This window comes from Salvelinus fontinalis, chromosome 15, assembly GCF_029448725.1.
Source record: "Salvelinus fontinalis isolate EN_2023a chromosome 15, ASM2944872v1, whole genome shotgun sequence".
NCBI lineage: Eukaryota > Metazoa > Chordata > Actinopteri > Salmoniformes > Salmonidae > Salvelinus > Salvelinus fontinalis.
Genome location: NC_074679.1, coordinates 31900475 through 31915518, shown reverse-complemented (window position 1 = coordinate 31915518; position 15044 = coordinate 31900475). Strand labels below are relative to the sequence as shown.

Sequence of the window (15044 nt, the reverse complement as noted above, 5' to 3'; positions counted from 1 at the left end):
AGCTTGCCATAACAAAGGGGTTGAATACTTATTGACTCAAGACATTTCAGCTTTGAATTTTTTATTAATTTGTAAAAAAGAAAAGAAAATCAACATAATTACACTTTGACATTATGTTGTATTGTGTGTAGGCAATTGAAAAAAATCTATAAATAATCAATTTTAAATTCAGGCTGTAATACAAGAAAATGTGGAAAAGTCAAGGGGTGTGAATACTTTCTGAAGGCACTGTATATAAACTCAGCAAAAAAGAAACGTCCTCTCACTGTCAACTGCGTTTATTTTCAGAAAACTTAACATGTAAATATTTGTATCAACATAACAAGATTCATCAACTGAGACATAAACTGAACAAGTTCCACAGACATGTGACTAACAGAAATGGAATAATGTGACCCTGAACAAAGGGGGGGTCAAAATCAAACGTAACAGTCAATGCAGCTGGTGGCCACACCAGATACTAAGTACTGCAGTGCATCTCCTCCCCATGAACTGCACCAGATTTGCCAGTTCTTGCTGTGAGATGTTACCCCACTCTTCCACCAAGGCACCTGCAAGTTCCCGGATAATTCTGGGGGGAATGGCCCTAGCCCTCACCCTCCGATCCAACATGTCCCAGACGTGCTCAATGGGATTGAGATCCGGGCTCTTCGCTGGCTATGGCAGAACACTGACATTCCTGTCTTGCAGGGAATCACGCACAGAACGAGCAGCATGGCTGGTGGCATTGTCATGCTGGAGAGTCATGTCAGGATGAGCCTGCAGGAAGGGTACCACATGAGGGATGAGGATGTCTTCCCTGTAACGCATAGCGTTGAGATTGCCTGCAATGACAACAAGCTCAGTCCGATGATGCTGTGACACACCGCCCCAGACCATGACGGACCCTCCACCTCCAAATCAATCCCGCTCCAGAGTACAGGCCTCGGTGTAACGCTCACACCTTCAACGATAAATGTGAATCCGACCATCACCCCTGGTGAGACAAAACCACTACTCGCCAGTGAGGAGCACTTTTTGCCAGTCCTGTCTGGTCCAGCGACGGTGGGTTTGTGTCCATAGGCGACGTGGTTGCCGATGATGTCTGGGTAGGACCTGCCTTATAACTGGCCTACAAGCCCTCAGTCCAACCTCTCTCAGCCTATTGCGGACAGTCTGAGCACTGATAGAGGGATTATGTGTTCCTAGTGTAACTTGGGCAGTTGTTGTTGCCATCCTGTACCTGTCCCGCAGGTGTGATGTTGGGATGTACCGATCCTGTGCAGGTGTTGTTACACGTGGTCTGCCACTGCAAGGACGATCAGCTGTCCGTCCTGTCTCCCTGTAGCGTTGTTTTAGGCGTCTTACAGTACGGACATTGCAATGTATTGCCCTGGCCACATCTGCAGTCATCATGCCTCCTTGCATCATGCCTAAAGGCATGCTCACGCAGATGAGCAGTCACCCTGGGCATTTTTCTTTTGGTGTTTTTCAGAGTCAGTAGAAAGGCCTCTTTAGTGTCCTTAGTTTAACATAACTGTGACCTTAATTGCCTACCGCCTGTAAGCTGTTAGTGTCTTAACGACCGTTCCACAGGTTCATTGAACAAGCAAGCGAAACAGTGTTTAAACCCTTTAGATCTGTGAAGTTATTTGGATTTTTACGAATTATCTTTGAAAGACAGGGTCCTGAAAAAGGGACAATTCCTTTTTTTGCTGAGTTTAGTTATCCACTAGCAGCCTTGAAACACATCACTAATTAACAGTTCAGCACATCAGCATGTCTCATACTGTTACACAAAACCAATTCAGTTCAGGTTCGGTCTTTTCCATTTTGTAGTTTTATTGCAGCAAAATAGATTTTAATTAAACGTAGGTTAACTAATCTGGTAACGTTATCTTTCGTTACCATGAGCTCGCTAGCTTGTAATTCTAAAACACGAAAATGAGTTGCTTCTGGTTCGTTCAACCAAAAACAATAAAGCATAAAGATAGGCAAAAACTGCTTCTCCAATAGAAATCCTGATCACACTTGTTGGCGATGTCATGTAGATGTTGGCTAGCTACACTCATGCGCAGAATCACGTCATCTGGTCTAATAGTCGTCTCGCGCCAAACTGCGCATGTGCACGTTGTAAAATCAAAGGCACTCTGATATAGTTGTTTTTGACAAAAATTAAAACGTGTCAGTTTGTCACTTCCACAAGGTTGGAGTAATAACTTGTTCAACTACTCAAAACATTGGTTCGAATCTAGGTTGTGCCTTTAGATTTCAAAAAAATTAACAACTAAGGAATATTTTTTAACTTCTCTCACCGACTTCTCAAACCCCAAACCCCGGCCTCGTCTGTTTTGGGTTTTTCGCAAGCGTTTCCGGAAGTTTCGCGATGTTGTGCCTCTGGGTTTGGAAACTCTGTGGTTCAGCCATTTCTCGTGTGAAATTCATTGGGAAAGAATGCGGTTTTGGAATAAACGCCGAAAATAAGTTCTGAGGTTGACACACGTTTAGGATATATTATATGTTTTGTTCTAGATCAGGTCAGTTAACTTGAATAATTATGACTTCTTTGTGCATGTTTTGATTACATACATGCTTCAAAGTTGTGAAGCCCACACGAAAAAAATTATGCAGTTTACAATAAAATACTACAATACTTTATGTAGTAATTCTGTAGCATATTTTACTACACACTGTAGTATCCCTCGATCACGTGTATCACGTATAGAATGTTGTAATAGAAGTATACTGTAGGCTTTGACCAAAGAGCCATGGCGGAGTTAGGCCATACAAAAAGACGCTAGCATTACTATTGCTCTTTATATCGTGCCCCGCGTTACACCCAGAGTTGCAAAGAAAACAGATGCGAAAATATTTCAGGAACTTACCCAGTAGTATGCATTGTTCCCTGTGCAGCAGTAAACATTTGTCGTTCTTAAAAACAAAACAAAAATCCGTAGTGATCACATTACCGATCTTAAGAATGTAAAGTAGGTCATATTCATACTTGCGCAATCTTGTTAAAAAATAAATAACTTGCGCAGCAGGACTAACCAGGATGTGGGTGAAGAATCTTGGGTTTGCACTTGTTACCACAGCCACAAAGTCACACTTGTCTATAGCGTAAAAGTGTATGAAAACAAAAATGCTCTTTGAAAGGGTCACTCAGCAGTTGAAACAATGACAACGAGACCTGCCCACCCCTGTTTAGATTTTTTTTAAAGGGGGATGGATGTAACCACTCTCAAAGACAGAGCTATTGATGCAAGGACTGACCACTGATTCTTCATGGTCTGAAATTGTAGTTTTAACCATGGCAATGCCGTCGGGGTACGCCAAATAAAAATGTGATTCACATTTTAAAAATAAAAATAAGCAATTCTTCACATTTTCAAACAGTCAATTTATATTTTCCAAAAGGACTATACATTTGGGTGAGGTTTTCTTCTCGCTTGAGTAGCCTCGTTTCACTACCAAAAATAAAATTAAACCATCTAACATAAACTCGTACATCCCCTTGGTCCGTACAATTGCCCTTATTTTAGCGCCCCAAAAACGTAATACTTCCAGATCAACTGTAATGTCAATACCATTGTAAAGCACAATTTCTCCCCTTTCCAACAAAATCAATTACATGACCTAAACACTGCCCGTTTCTGCATAATTCAAGCAGGCAATGAGTCCCGTCGGGTCTTTTTAAAAATGGCGGGTGGGGAAGCGAAACTAATGCGTGATAGTGAGAAGGACAGATGTCGTGTGGGAAAATTGCTTTTTTCACTCGATCTGTCCAACTTATCACCTTATCGCCTCTAAAATGTAAATAAAACACTATAAAGAGTTTATATAATATGTCATTACATACCTATTTGAAGGTTTGTGTCGAATTTGAATCGGGTTTTTAGGGCGGTGCTAAAGTGATCTTAGAAGTAACAACGGCTTTGAGAATGATGATCGCAAGCAATGATGACGAAAAAAATGACTAGGTATCCCCCCTTACCCCCGTCACTGTCCATTTCTTGTTTTTAAACGATGAGAGAAGTGCTACACCTGGTGGAGAGATTGTAAGACAGAAATAGTTGCTTTATGCATGCTGTACGTTACGACATGACACGTCAAGATGTAACAGAGGGTAAGTTTTTTCAACTTTTCTCCAATACTATAGAGCCATTACCATGTCGATCAACGCTTGAATAGAAACCTAGTTCACACCCCCGATTTTGAAGTACACACAGTCGCTACAGTCCCATTAGTTTTCTTTGTAGCCTCGTTTGAATGTCGCAGTTACGCACATTTGTACGGAATGGGGTGAGTTTACATTAGTGTTCAGCGAAATAACAAAACAATGTCAAATACAGGTAGCTTAGTCAAATAATTAACATGCAATCACATTAACTCTCTCGCGGGAATTCCACTAATGTAGCCAAACGTAGCTGCTGCTCATTCCGTTTGCGCGAAAATGTAAAAATGGTTAGAAAAAGTAAGGCCCGCGTCCATAGAGACACATACCAGCTCAAATGGTAGTACTGCTACTACCAGCAGTACTACACATGCACCTGTCGATGACACAAGCTGTTCTGCTTCCACGAGCACATCCAATGCTAGTGTAACCGGTGCTGTACTGCACCGCTGTAACTCTGCGTTGTGTGTGGTTGATTGAGACTATAGACGTGGACTTTGGAGATCAGATAGTTTTAATCAAGCAGAATTCCCTCTCTGCATCCTGCATCTGCATCCAAAAGAAAACATTTGTAGAGCACATGTGTTCTGTGAATCGTCGCCTCTTTCTACAACAGATGCACAATACAAGGGACTGGGATCATTTGAGGAGCTAGCCATCGTTCACACATACAATAACCTGCTAATACCTTAGCACAACCACATGTTGAATTCAGAATGTTGATATCATCCTAAAAAGTACAATTGCAAGTGCATATTAACAATAGCATCCACTTATGAGTAGCCTCTAAATATACAACATTATTCATGAACAAAACACTGTGTGTATTACTTTGTGCTTAAAATAATCAAACTTTTCTGAAGACTACAGAAAAAGCCTGCCTACCTCTCACAGTGCATCAAAATGATTTGAGCACGAGCATGGAGGGCAAAACGTAAGTACACACTCCCCTACTCCCAGGATGCAGGTATGCATAATAACAAATCAACATGACATATAAATATATGAACCTGGTGAAATTCACACAGTACTTTAACAACTGTTACACTAGCATCAGTAATTCTACATTTGTTATGGTCACTGACAGTTGTGAATCTGATGCAGTAGAAGAGCTACTGCCCCCTTACCTGGGAAAGCACCTAACAACAGACAGGGACGTTGGACCATCGAAGAGGCACAAATATGATGAGAACTACATTTATTTGGGGTTTAGTTATATTGGGAGTAGTGCCTTTCCTCAGCCACAGTGTGTTATATGTGCAAAAGTACTATCTCATAACTTGATGAAACCTTGACTCTTGAGCAGACATTTAGAAACAAAACATGCCAATTTGAAAAATAAAAAAACTATACAGACAATGCCTTCATCAAACAACACTGTTTCATGATGCATCAGTGACATGGCAGGAGATGTTTTGAAACAATTACTGCTTCGCAAACAAGCCAGTGAATTATGTGCGTTACACCTGGATGAGTCAACAGACAGATGGACTTTGGTGGTCAAGATGTGTTGGTACTGATGGTGCAAAAGCCATGACAGAGAGACATAGTGGAGTGGTAACGCGCGTGCAAGTAGTTGCTCCCGACGCCACTTGGGTACACTGCAGCATCCACCAAAAGGCTCTTGCTGCCAAGGGAATACCTGACAGCTTGAAAGACGTTATCAAAAAGAAAGGAGGACCAAGGCACTCTTCATATAATTAATTAAAATGCCTTTATTAGTATGGCATGTTCAATAGAAACAAAGTTGTTTAAAAACCGACGCGTTTCGGCTGCATGGCCTTCGTCAGGGAGTACAGAAAAAAGAGAATACAATGTCCTCTTTTGAAAGTCTTTTCCAATTAGCCCTAATTAGAAGAGGGAGTGGTTACCAAATTGGACACACCTAGTAAGCAATAATATACACATGAAAAGGTGAAATACTGTAGCTATGTTATCATGAGCATACAACTCCAAGCTAGAAGCATCAGAACACCCAGAGAGGCAGTTCCAACCCTAACCAAGACTGGGAGAAGTGTCCAGAACAAGAAAGCAATATATTAGCTGCGAAGGGCTCCAAGAAAGCCGTCACCAAGACCGCAGGGAAAGGCGGCAAGAAGCGCCGAAAGTCGAGGAAGGAGAGCATTGAAAGATTAGTGGAATCTATGTGGGTAGCTGGACAGGTAGGATGACTGACAGTGAAGGTGAACAGGTGGTCACGTGTCAGGTGACAGAAGAATGGATGAGACTGAGGCAGGAATTCCTTTAACCATAAAGTGGTATATTTACTGAGTAGTCTGTGCTGCATAACAAAGGAAACAAAATAACATGTATACAATCAAATTCATAATCACAAAGATCAAATCATAACAATCGTTCATTATTAACATAATTAGGGAATTCAACAATCCAGTTCATTAAGAAGTCAATAGTAATCACCTGTGAGTCATTTAGGCTCTTAACTATTTCACATAAATCATGAAATAAATACAAACAGTGAATGGTCATTCAATCTATAATCTCCTTTAGTTTGATATCAAAGTCGATCAGTTAGCAAACAATGACATTTCTCATTTCATCCTTTCAATTGGTCTTCATGTGTACATGGAATTAATTTAATTACATATTAACATATCGATTGCATAATTGGCCTATGAGGATCCGTATGATCATTTACAATTCACATTACACAATATGTTTGAAGCGTGCACTCCTAGCCGCGCTCCGCGATAACAACTATAAACAATAACTGATAGCCCACTCTCCCACTCGCAACAGATAGTTCAGATGAAAGGTAACAGAGTCGGTGGACTTACGTGGATTCATGGACGCACAGAACTTCTGGAGCAGACGGAGTTAAGGAAGAGAAAGCAGCGAGATCAGGCGATGCCGTTTTCCTCCTTTTATGTGGATGAGATCTGTCGGTCATTGCCACCTGACCTAATTAAAGCGCTCTGGCCCAGCTGAGTAAGTGGCCATGAATTAAAGGATTATTCCACCAACTCCATGGGCCTTTTCTACAGCCACCCTGGAAATTTGTTAAATTCCACACTCCTCAGAAAGGCTCATTGCTCCCCGTCCTCCGTCATCTCAGGGAGAGGAATTAGTCGAGCAACTGGCCTAATATATGTTCGGTTCTTTACCTGGATCTCTACTGATCTAACGCGACCATCGATCCCAGGCATGGTCTTAGTGATACGTCCCACCGGCCAGGAAGCTCGAGGCAGCTGAGGGTCCACCACCATTACTACTTGGCCAGTTTCCAGGCTGGCCATTTCCCTCCGCCATTTCCCTCTATGCTGTAGGCTTGGTAGGTAATCCCGAATGAATCGGGCCCAGAAATGGTCAGCCAAGATCTGGCTGTGTCGCCACCGGCGTCTGCCAACGAGGTTGGTATCAGCATACATGGCTTGAGGAAGTGACGCATCCCGGCGTCCCATCAAGAGCATATTCGGTGTAACCGGATCGGGGTCAGCGATATCTGCAGAGAGATATCCCAAGGGTTTGGAGTTCAATATCACTTCCACCTCTATCAGGACGGTCCGCAAGACAGTTTCAGTGACAGTTTGGTCCCCCAGGACGACACGTAAGGCCGTCTTTACAGATTTGATCTCTCGCTCCCATGTTCCTCCAAAATGAGGAGCTCCTGGAGGGTTAAATTTGAATAAGATTTGTTGGTCCATCAGCTGATCCTGAAGGCTGGGTTCCATGGCTTGGAAGGCTTCCTCCAACCTGGCTTCTCCTGCCTTGAAGTTTGTGCCTCTGTCAGCCAGGATCTCGTAGGGTTTCCCCCGTCGGGAGATAAACCGCCGTAGGGCCATGAGGAAGGCTTCAGTATCCAAACTCTCCAGTAGGTCCAGGTGGACACACCTAGTCGTCAAACACTTGAATAGAATGCCCCAGCGCTTTTCCACTCGACGACCTAGCTTGATCGTCAAGGGGTGCATGCTGGAGGAGTAATGTCTCTGCCGCGAGGGAGGTGGGTATAGAAGCCACCCCATCTGAGGTCTGGTTTATGGCGGCGATCAGATCCGGCAGTGTTTGGGATTGTGCTAGGTCAGGGAGAGCTGTTGTTGGTTCCGTAGAGATGCTGTAACATTGGGCGGACTTCCTTAACTCATGAGTTTCAATTGGTTGCGGAGGAGCCGCACGCCTGGGGGCTTTCGGCCACTCGTTCTCTGGTTGGGACAAGAATGGTGGTCCCAAGCTCCAGCGATGGGGTTGAGCCAGTTCCTTAAGGGTTTTACCGCGAGTAACGTCATCAGCAGGATTGTTTATGCTATCAACATACCTCCAGTCTTGGACTTCTGTCAGGTCTTGGATTTCCGCAACGCGAGTTCCGACAAACACCTTATACCTGCAGGACTCCGATGTGAGCCAGGTCAATACAGTGGTCGAATCACTCCAGTAGATGACCCTCTGGATTGGCAAGGTGAGCTCGGCTCGCAAGGTAGAGGCCAACTGGGCTCCGGAAAGGGCAGCACTGAGTTCCAGCCTAGGCATTGACAACTGCTTCTTGGGTGCGACCCTGGACCTGGCCATGACAAAGGAGACATGGGTGTGTCCTTCCTTATCTTCCACTCTTAGATAGGAAACCGCCCCATTAGCTCGCTCCGAAGCGTCACAGAACACATGCAATTCCAGGCATGATCCCACTTGGTCAGCACAGGGTGGTACATAACATCTTGGCATTTGGACTCCAGAGAGCTCCGATAACTCTGTTTCCCAACAGAACCATCGTTCCACTAGGTCAGCCGGATGGATCGGTTCATCCCAGTCCCTCTTGGTCTGCCACAGGTCCTGGACTAAGACTTTGGCCCGGGTTGTGTATGGCAGGATATACCCAAGGGGATCGTATTGACTGGCCAGTGTCCGATAGATGGTGCGCAGAGTGGGGGTTTCGGTACTCAGGGCTGAGCGGTGCTTGTACCCAAGGGTATCCGGTATGCAGCTCCATCTCAGTCCTAGAGTGGGCTCTTGTGGGTTAGCACCAGACTGCGATAGCCAGAGTTCACTGCTACTTGACCTAGCTTGTGGTGGGAGGTGCTGGATAACCTCCGCTCTGTTACTCGCCCACTGTCGGACCTCAAATCCCCCTTTGGACAGGAGATTCCGTACTTTATCGAGGAGTGCTTTCGCTTCAGCCGTGGATGGGATGCTCTGTAAGCAGTTATCCACATAGAAGGCATTTTCCACTGAATCCCATACTTCCGGGTCACTGTCTGGGTGCTCCCGTGCGTGTCTCTGCAGAGCGTATATGGCACAGCAAGGACTGCAGGTGGTGCCAAATGGGAGTACTTGCCATTCATAGATGGTGGGCTCTGCGTCTGGTTCCATATCTCGCCATATGAACCGGAGCAGTGTGGTGTCGGAAGGCAGGAGACGAATCTGATGAAACATGGCTTTGATGTCTCCACTGATGGCTGTAGAGTGCTGCCGGAACCGGAGAAGGACACCGAGCAAGGAAGGACCTAAGGTTGGTCCCGGGAGTAGACAGTCATTCAGGCTTTGACCAGCAGCTTGGAATGAACAGTTGAAGACAAGTCTGTACTTCCCACCGTGTTGCTGGATAACATGGTGAGGGAGATACCAGGATTCGCTGAGTGGGTTTCCCTCTTCATGAGCGGTCACTTTTGTGACATAGCCTGCCTTCACAAGGTTCTGAATCTCCCGGTTATGAACTTCAGCAAGCTCAGGATTCTTCAACAGGCGTCGCTCCGTTCCACGCAGTAGTGGGAGTACAGCCCGGGTTGTGGTTGCCAGAAGAGGATGGTTGGGCACCCGTAGCAGTGGGGTTGCGTACCTCTGAACGCCATCCAGTTCAGTGGTAGTGGTGCGCTTCTCCAGGAGGTCTAATGCATAGGAGTCATGTTTCGAGCGGGTGACCTCCTGAAGCTTCCGGTTGGAGAAGGTGTCCATCTTCCAGAGCATCTCTACATTCCGAAGGAGGTCAGTGGCCGCACAGGGGGATGGAGCTGGATTGCTTCTGGTGAAGAGGACTTGCTGTGACTGTACAGCTTGGGTGGAGAGAAGTAGATGGACTGGACCTTGCACAGCCCAACCCAAGGCTGTATGGACAGCAATGGGCCCTCCTTCTGGTCCAGCTCGTATAGGCTCAGTCGGGGTGACGAGATGTGGGTGGTCTGACCCAATCAGGATAAGTGGCGCTACTCTGGCCAAGTTAGGAAGAGGTAATCCTCGTAGATGAGGATATTGTTTCTGGAGAACACTTACCGGGCAGGAGTGCTCCGCAAGATTCAAGCCATCTGCCGTGAAGGCATTGGTGATATTATAGGCCACGTCCCGGTTTCCTGAAGGTGAAATGCTAAAGGTCACAGCAGAGCCTTTCATTTGGATAACATCATGTCGCACCGTTCTGAGGTTAAGGGTCTCGGGAGTCCCCTCCAGGTTTAGCTGACGGGTGGCCGCCGTGAGAATGATCGTTCTTTCTGACCCATCATCTAGAACGGCGAATGTATCAATGCTTCTCCCTTCACTTTGCAGAGTGACCTTGACCACTTTCAACATGACCCTTGGAGACCGGTTCTGCTGGTCGAGGTACAGCTCCTTTGCGGCTCCTACCATGAGCATACTCTGCTCCTTCTGTGCTTGGGGAATTACATCATGCAACACTGTGAGATGGATTTCCTTACAGCGATTGCAGGGTTTCCTCAATGTGCAGGTCTCCGCCTTATGGCTACGGGCACACTTGTAGCATCGCTCGCCTGAAGTGATCCAGGCCTTCAATTGAGTTTGGGTGAGCTTTTTTACCCTGGGGCATGAGCCAAGGAAGTGTCCCTTACTATTGCAATATGGGCAGTAAGGCTGGAATTTGATGTTCTTGCTCTTGAGAGGGGTCTTCCCGGGTTCCTCCCCAGCTTCACTATTTAAGTACATGGTAGTGGGATTTGGTCTTTTCTGTCCCCCCTGGCGTTCAAACTCCTTCCTTCCCCCGGTGGCTATGGCTGAAATTGTGGCCTGGTGAGCGATACTCTTCGCCTTGGCCTTCACCTCCAACCATGCGGCCAGGTCTCTGAGTGCATAGGTGCTTCTCGAGCCCTCTTTCAGGATGCCCCTGTTCAAACAATGTTCAATGAAACTGTCTCTGAGGTACACTGGAAGCTTGCTAAGAAGCCTGTCCACGTGGGAGCCACATTTCAGCTCGTTCCCATCTTCTCCTTCAACAGATTGGAGCATTGTGGTCAGGGATTGGACAGCCAGGGAGAACTCTTGGAAGGCAGCATGGTCTCCCATTTTAATTGGAGACGTGTTCAGGATGTTGTTTAGTTCATTCTGGACTAACTGGCGTGGCTCACCATATCTCGCCTTCAGGGCCTGGAGAGCTGCAGTGTATGGTGTTGCGGAGTGCATAAAAGATTGGGCCAGCCTGTATGCACTAGGAAACCGCAAATGATCCATTAGTACTTGGTATTTGTAGCGTTCTGAGAGATGACTGTGAATACCCAGTAGGCTCTCCAATGCCATTTCCAAAAGGACAAATTCACTCTCCTTTCCGCTCTCAAAGTATGGCAGTTTGGGTCTGGGAATTCCATAGGCTGAGGCTACTAGAAGTTTCATAATATTGGCTCCCTCTTCTGGTTGCGTGAAAGATGAACCCGGGACTTCTGATGAGCCCACTGTGACCTCATTGGGCCGGTCCCCTACTGTCCCAGACCCTCCATTGGTGGCAGACGGAATTGGGTGAGAGCCCTTCCACCTGATGTTTGAGGACTGGCCTGGCCCTGGACGAGAGGAACGATTTGCCGTGTTTGGTAATTGGCGGAAAGGCGAAGGAGTGATGCTTTGTCCACATGGAGGAATGCTAACTTCTGTCACTGGCCTAGAGGGCGTTGGTGGAGCGGCCTGTCCCCCGTGCTCCATGTTGGCTGTTGACCCCGGAGCCTGTGTGCCATGCTGTACCAGAGGGGCAGATTGGGAAAGAAAGGCAGACAGGTCAGGTCCATGTGGAGGGGTGGTCAGGTCAACTCCCTGTTCGTTCCTCTCCAGGAAGGATGAGACCATCCGTGCCTCCTCCAATTCCCTTCTGGCTTGACGGTGCCGTCGCTGTTGTGCCAGGTCCTTGGCAATGAATTCCCGTTCCTGTAGAGCACTACGGGCCTGCACATCCAATAGATGACATCGTTCATCAGCCTGTCGTTCCTCCTCAATCTGACGCTCAATTTCCTCCAAAGCTAATAGTTTCATCCTCTCTTGTAGGACAGCGGTCTGTGAATCGCTGAGGGCTAGTGAATGGCGGCTGCCATGGCCACTTCCAAAGGGGTATCCACTGGTCGAACTCCCACTCCGTCTAGAGTGCCTCGACGATTTCCCTTTAGTTAAGGAGTGAGCGGAGCCTGCCTCAGGAAGCTGGTTGACCTGTGCTGTGGGAGTCACCTCCATGGGTTCTTCCTGTAGACCACTTTCCTGCTCCAACGCAGTTTCCGGTGCTTGGCTCAGAGGAGATGGTTGATGGCTGAAACGTACAGTTGATCCATCATCACCTTGAGCTCTAGTGGGCTTGCCCTTTGATGTCGAAATCTCGACCACATAATCCTTAAGATAACCAGGTGCTTGCCTGGTTCTTCTAGTGCTGCTGGTGGTTGAGGATGAAGCCTTTGTTGCTTTAGGCTTAGCTCCTGGATATTTCCTTTGTTCCAAGACCTTTCCCTCAGCTGCCCTCTCCTCCTCTCTTCCCTCCAGTGGAGACAATTCTTCCCTCTCCTCCTCCATTTCACCTGTCTTTGGTTCAGTCATCATCCAGCTCGAAGGACCAAGCACCGGAAATAGCTTGAAAGACGTTTTGGACACTACAGTGAAAATGGTTAACTTTGTTAAAGCAAGGCCCCTGAACTCTTATATATTTTCTGCACTATGCAATGATATGGGCAGCGACCATGTAACACTTTTACAGCATAGAGAAGTGCGCTGGTTATCAATGGGCAAAGTATTTACAAAAAATGTTTAATAGAGATACGAGCTTAAAGTTTTCTTTACTGACCAACTTTACTGACTAATTTTCCCTTGTCTGACCGCTTGCATGATGACTAGTTTCTCACACGACTGGCCTATCTGGGTGATGTTTTTTCTCGCCTGAATGATCGGAATCTAGGATTACAGGGACTCTCAGCAACTATATTCAATGTGCGGGACAAAATTGAGGCTATGATTAAGAAGTTGGAGCTCTTCTCTGTCTGCATTAACAAGGACAACACACTGGTATTTCCATCTTTGTATGATTTTTTGTGTGCAAATGAACTCAAGCTTACGGACAATGTCAAATGTGATATAGCGAAGCATCTGAGTGAGTTGGGTGCGCAATTACGCAGGTACTTTCCAGAAACGGATGACACAAACAACTGGATTCGTTATCCCTTTCATACCCTGCCTCCAGTCCACTTACCGATATCTGAACTTGAGAGCCTCAACGGAATTGCAACAAGCGGTTCTGTGAAACTAGAATTTAATCAGAAGTCACTGCCAGATTTCTGGATTGGGCTGCGCTCAAAGTATCCTGCCTTGGCAAAACGTGCTGTTAAAACACTGATGCCCTGTGCAACCAAGTACCTATGTGAGAGTGGATTCTCGGCTCTCTCTAGCATGAAAACTAAATACAGGCACAGACTGTGTGTGGAAAAGGATTTAAGACTAAGACTCTCCAATACAACCCAACATGGCAGTGTTTTATTTTTTATGTGCATCCTTTCAAGCACACCCTTCTCATTAATCTGTGGTGTTATTCACATTTTTTTATGAACAAATAAGGTTTTATATGTAAGATGGCTAAATAAAGAGCACTATAAAAAGTTTGTGAACCACTGTTTTAGGCAATAACATATTTGTTTACATTTACTTTGTTTATAAATATTGAGTAAAGCAAGATTTTATTTTGGGTTCTGATTGGGTATGACAACTCATGAGGCATTTATAAGTTATATTCTTCAATAATCAATGTTTACATATAATTCATTTTTATGTCAAAAAATCGATGTAACAACTACTGCCCCTTTGATTTGATTTGATTTAAGGTTAGGGGTTAGGCAGTGGTTGTGTTCGAGAGCATCAAAATGATTGCAGGCAACTGCCGACTGACTGATTTACAAATTACCTGTCATCATAAATAAAATAGTGACCCATTATTATTTGTAGATCATTCAGTAATTTATGAATCAAACATTCAAGGAAATTACAGTAACGATTGCATTTTACTTTGTTTATAAACAGAATGTATTTATATTTTTATTTAACCTTTATTTAACTAGGCAAGTAAGTTAAAAACAAATTCTTATTTACAATGATGGCTTACCCCAGCCAAACCTGGACCAATTGTGCACCGCCCTATGGGACTCCCAATCATGGACGGTTGTGATACAGCCTGGAATCGAACCAGGGTGTCTGTAGTGACTTCTCAAGCACTGAGATGCAGTGCCTTAGATCGCTGCGCCACTCGGGAGCCTGATTACCCCACTGATAAATGTGAAATGGTTCATGTTAGGGTAGGGGTTCAGAGGTCATGGAAGGAATTCAGCTTTTGTCGAATTAATGTCAGATTTAACTTTGTGTAGCAGGTTAGGAGAACATACGCAGCAGGTTAGGAGCATTAACATAGCAGGTTAGGAGAATTAGGTTAAGTTTATGAAAATGGTTAGGGTTAGCTAAAATGTCACCCAAAAAACAACTTTTGATGTCACAAGATTATTAGTGTTGTTCCTGGGTGTAAAGAGCTGGAACACAATTGCCCACCAGAGATGGGTCTTTCATTCAGTTACATTACATTTTTTTCAGGCCTGCCAAACGATGTTACTGTAAATAGACATTACTGTGTGTGAATCACTTTCATTTACATGAGTTAATACTTTTATTTTGAAGATTACATTGTTCCTGGACCAGAGGGTTATATTCAAAATCCCAGTGT

The 15044-nt window shown here is 45.3% G+C and overlaps 1 protein-coding gene and 1 long non-coding RNA gene across 4 annotated transcripts in view; both read right to left on the bottom strand.

Annotated features, from left to right (window-relative positions):
- LOC129811805 (phospholipid-transporting ATPase VD-like) overlaps nt 1-3166 on the bottom strand; it is a 31704-nt gene extending 28538 nt beyond the window's left edge. For 2 of the 3 annotated variants that reach the window (XM_055863437.1, XM_055863438.1), the window contains exon 1: nt 2865-3164. The gene's annotated coding sequence lies outside the window, so the exon portion shown is untranslated. Of the gene's footprint in view, nt 1-2864 lie in introns of all 3 variants that reach the window. The other variant, XM_055863439.1, reaches the window with a different exon arrangement.
- A 3226-nt stretch (nt 3167-6392) lies between these two features.
- Nucleotides 6393-7341, bottom strand: LOC129812150 (uncharacterized). The gene is made up of 2 exons (XR_008752992.1): nt 6949-7341; nt 6393-6434 (listed from the first exon to the last, which is right to left on the bottom strand). It is a non-coding gene; the product is annotated as an uncharacterized LOC129812150 (long non-coding RNA).
- Nucleotides 7342-15044: the final 7703 nt, after the last annotated feature.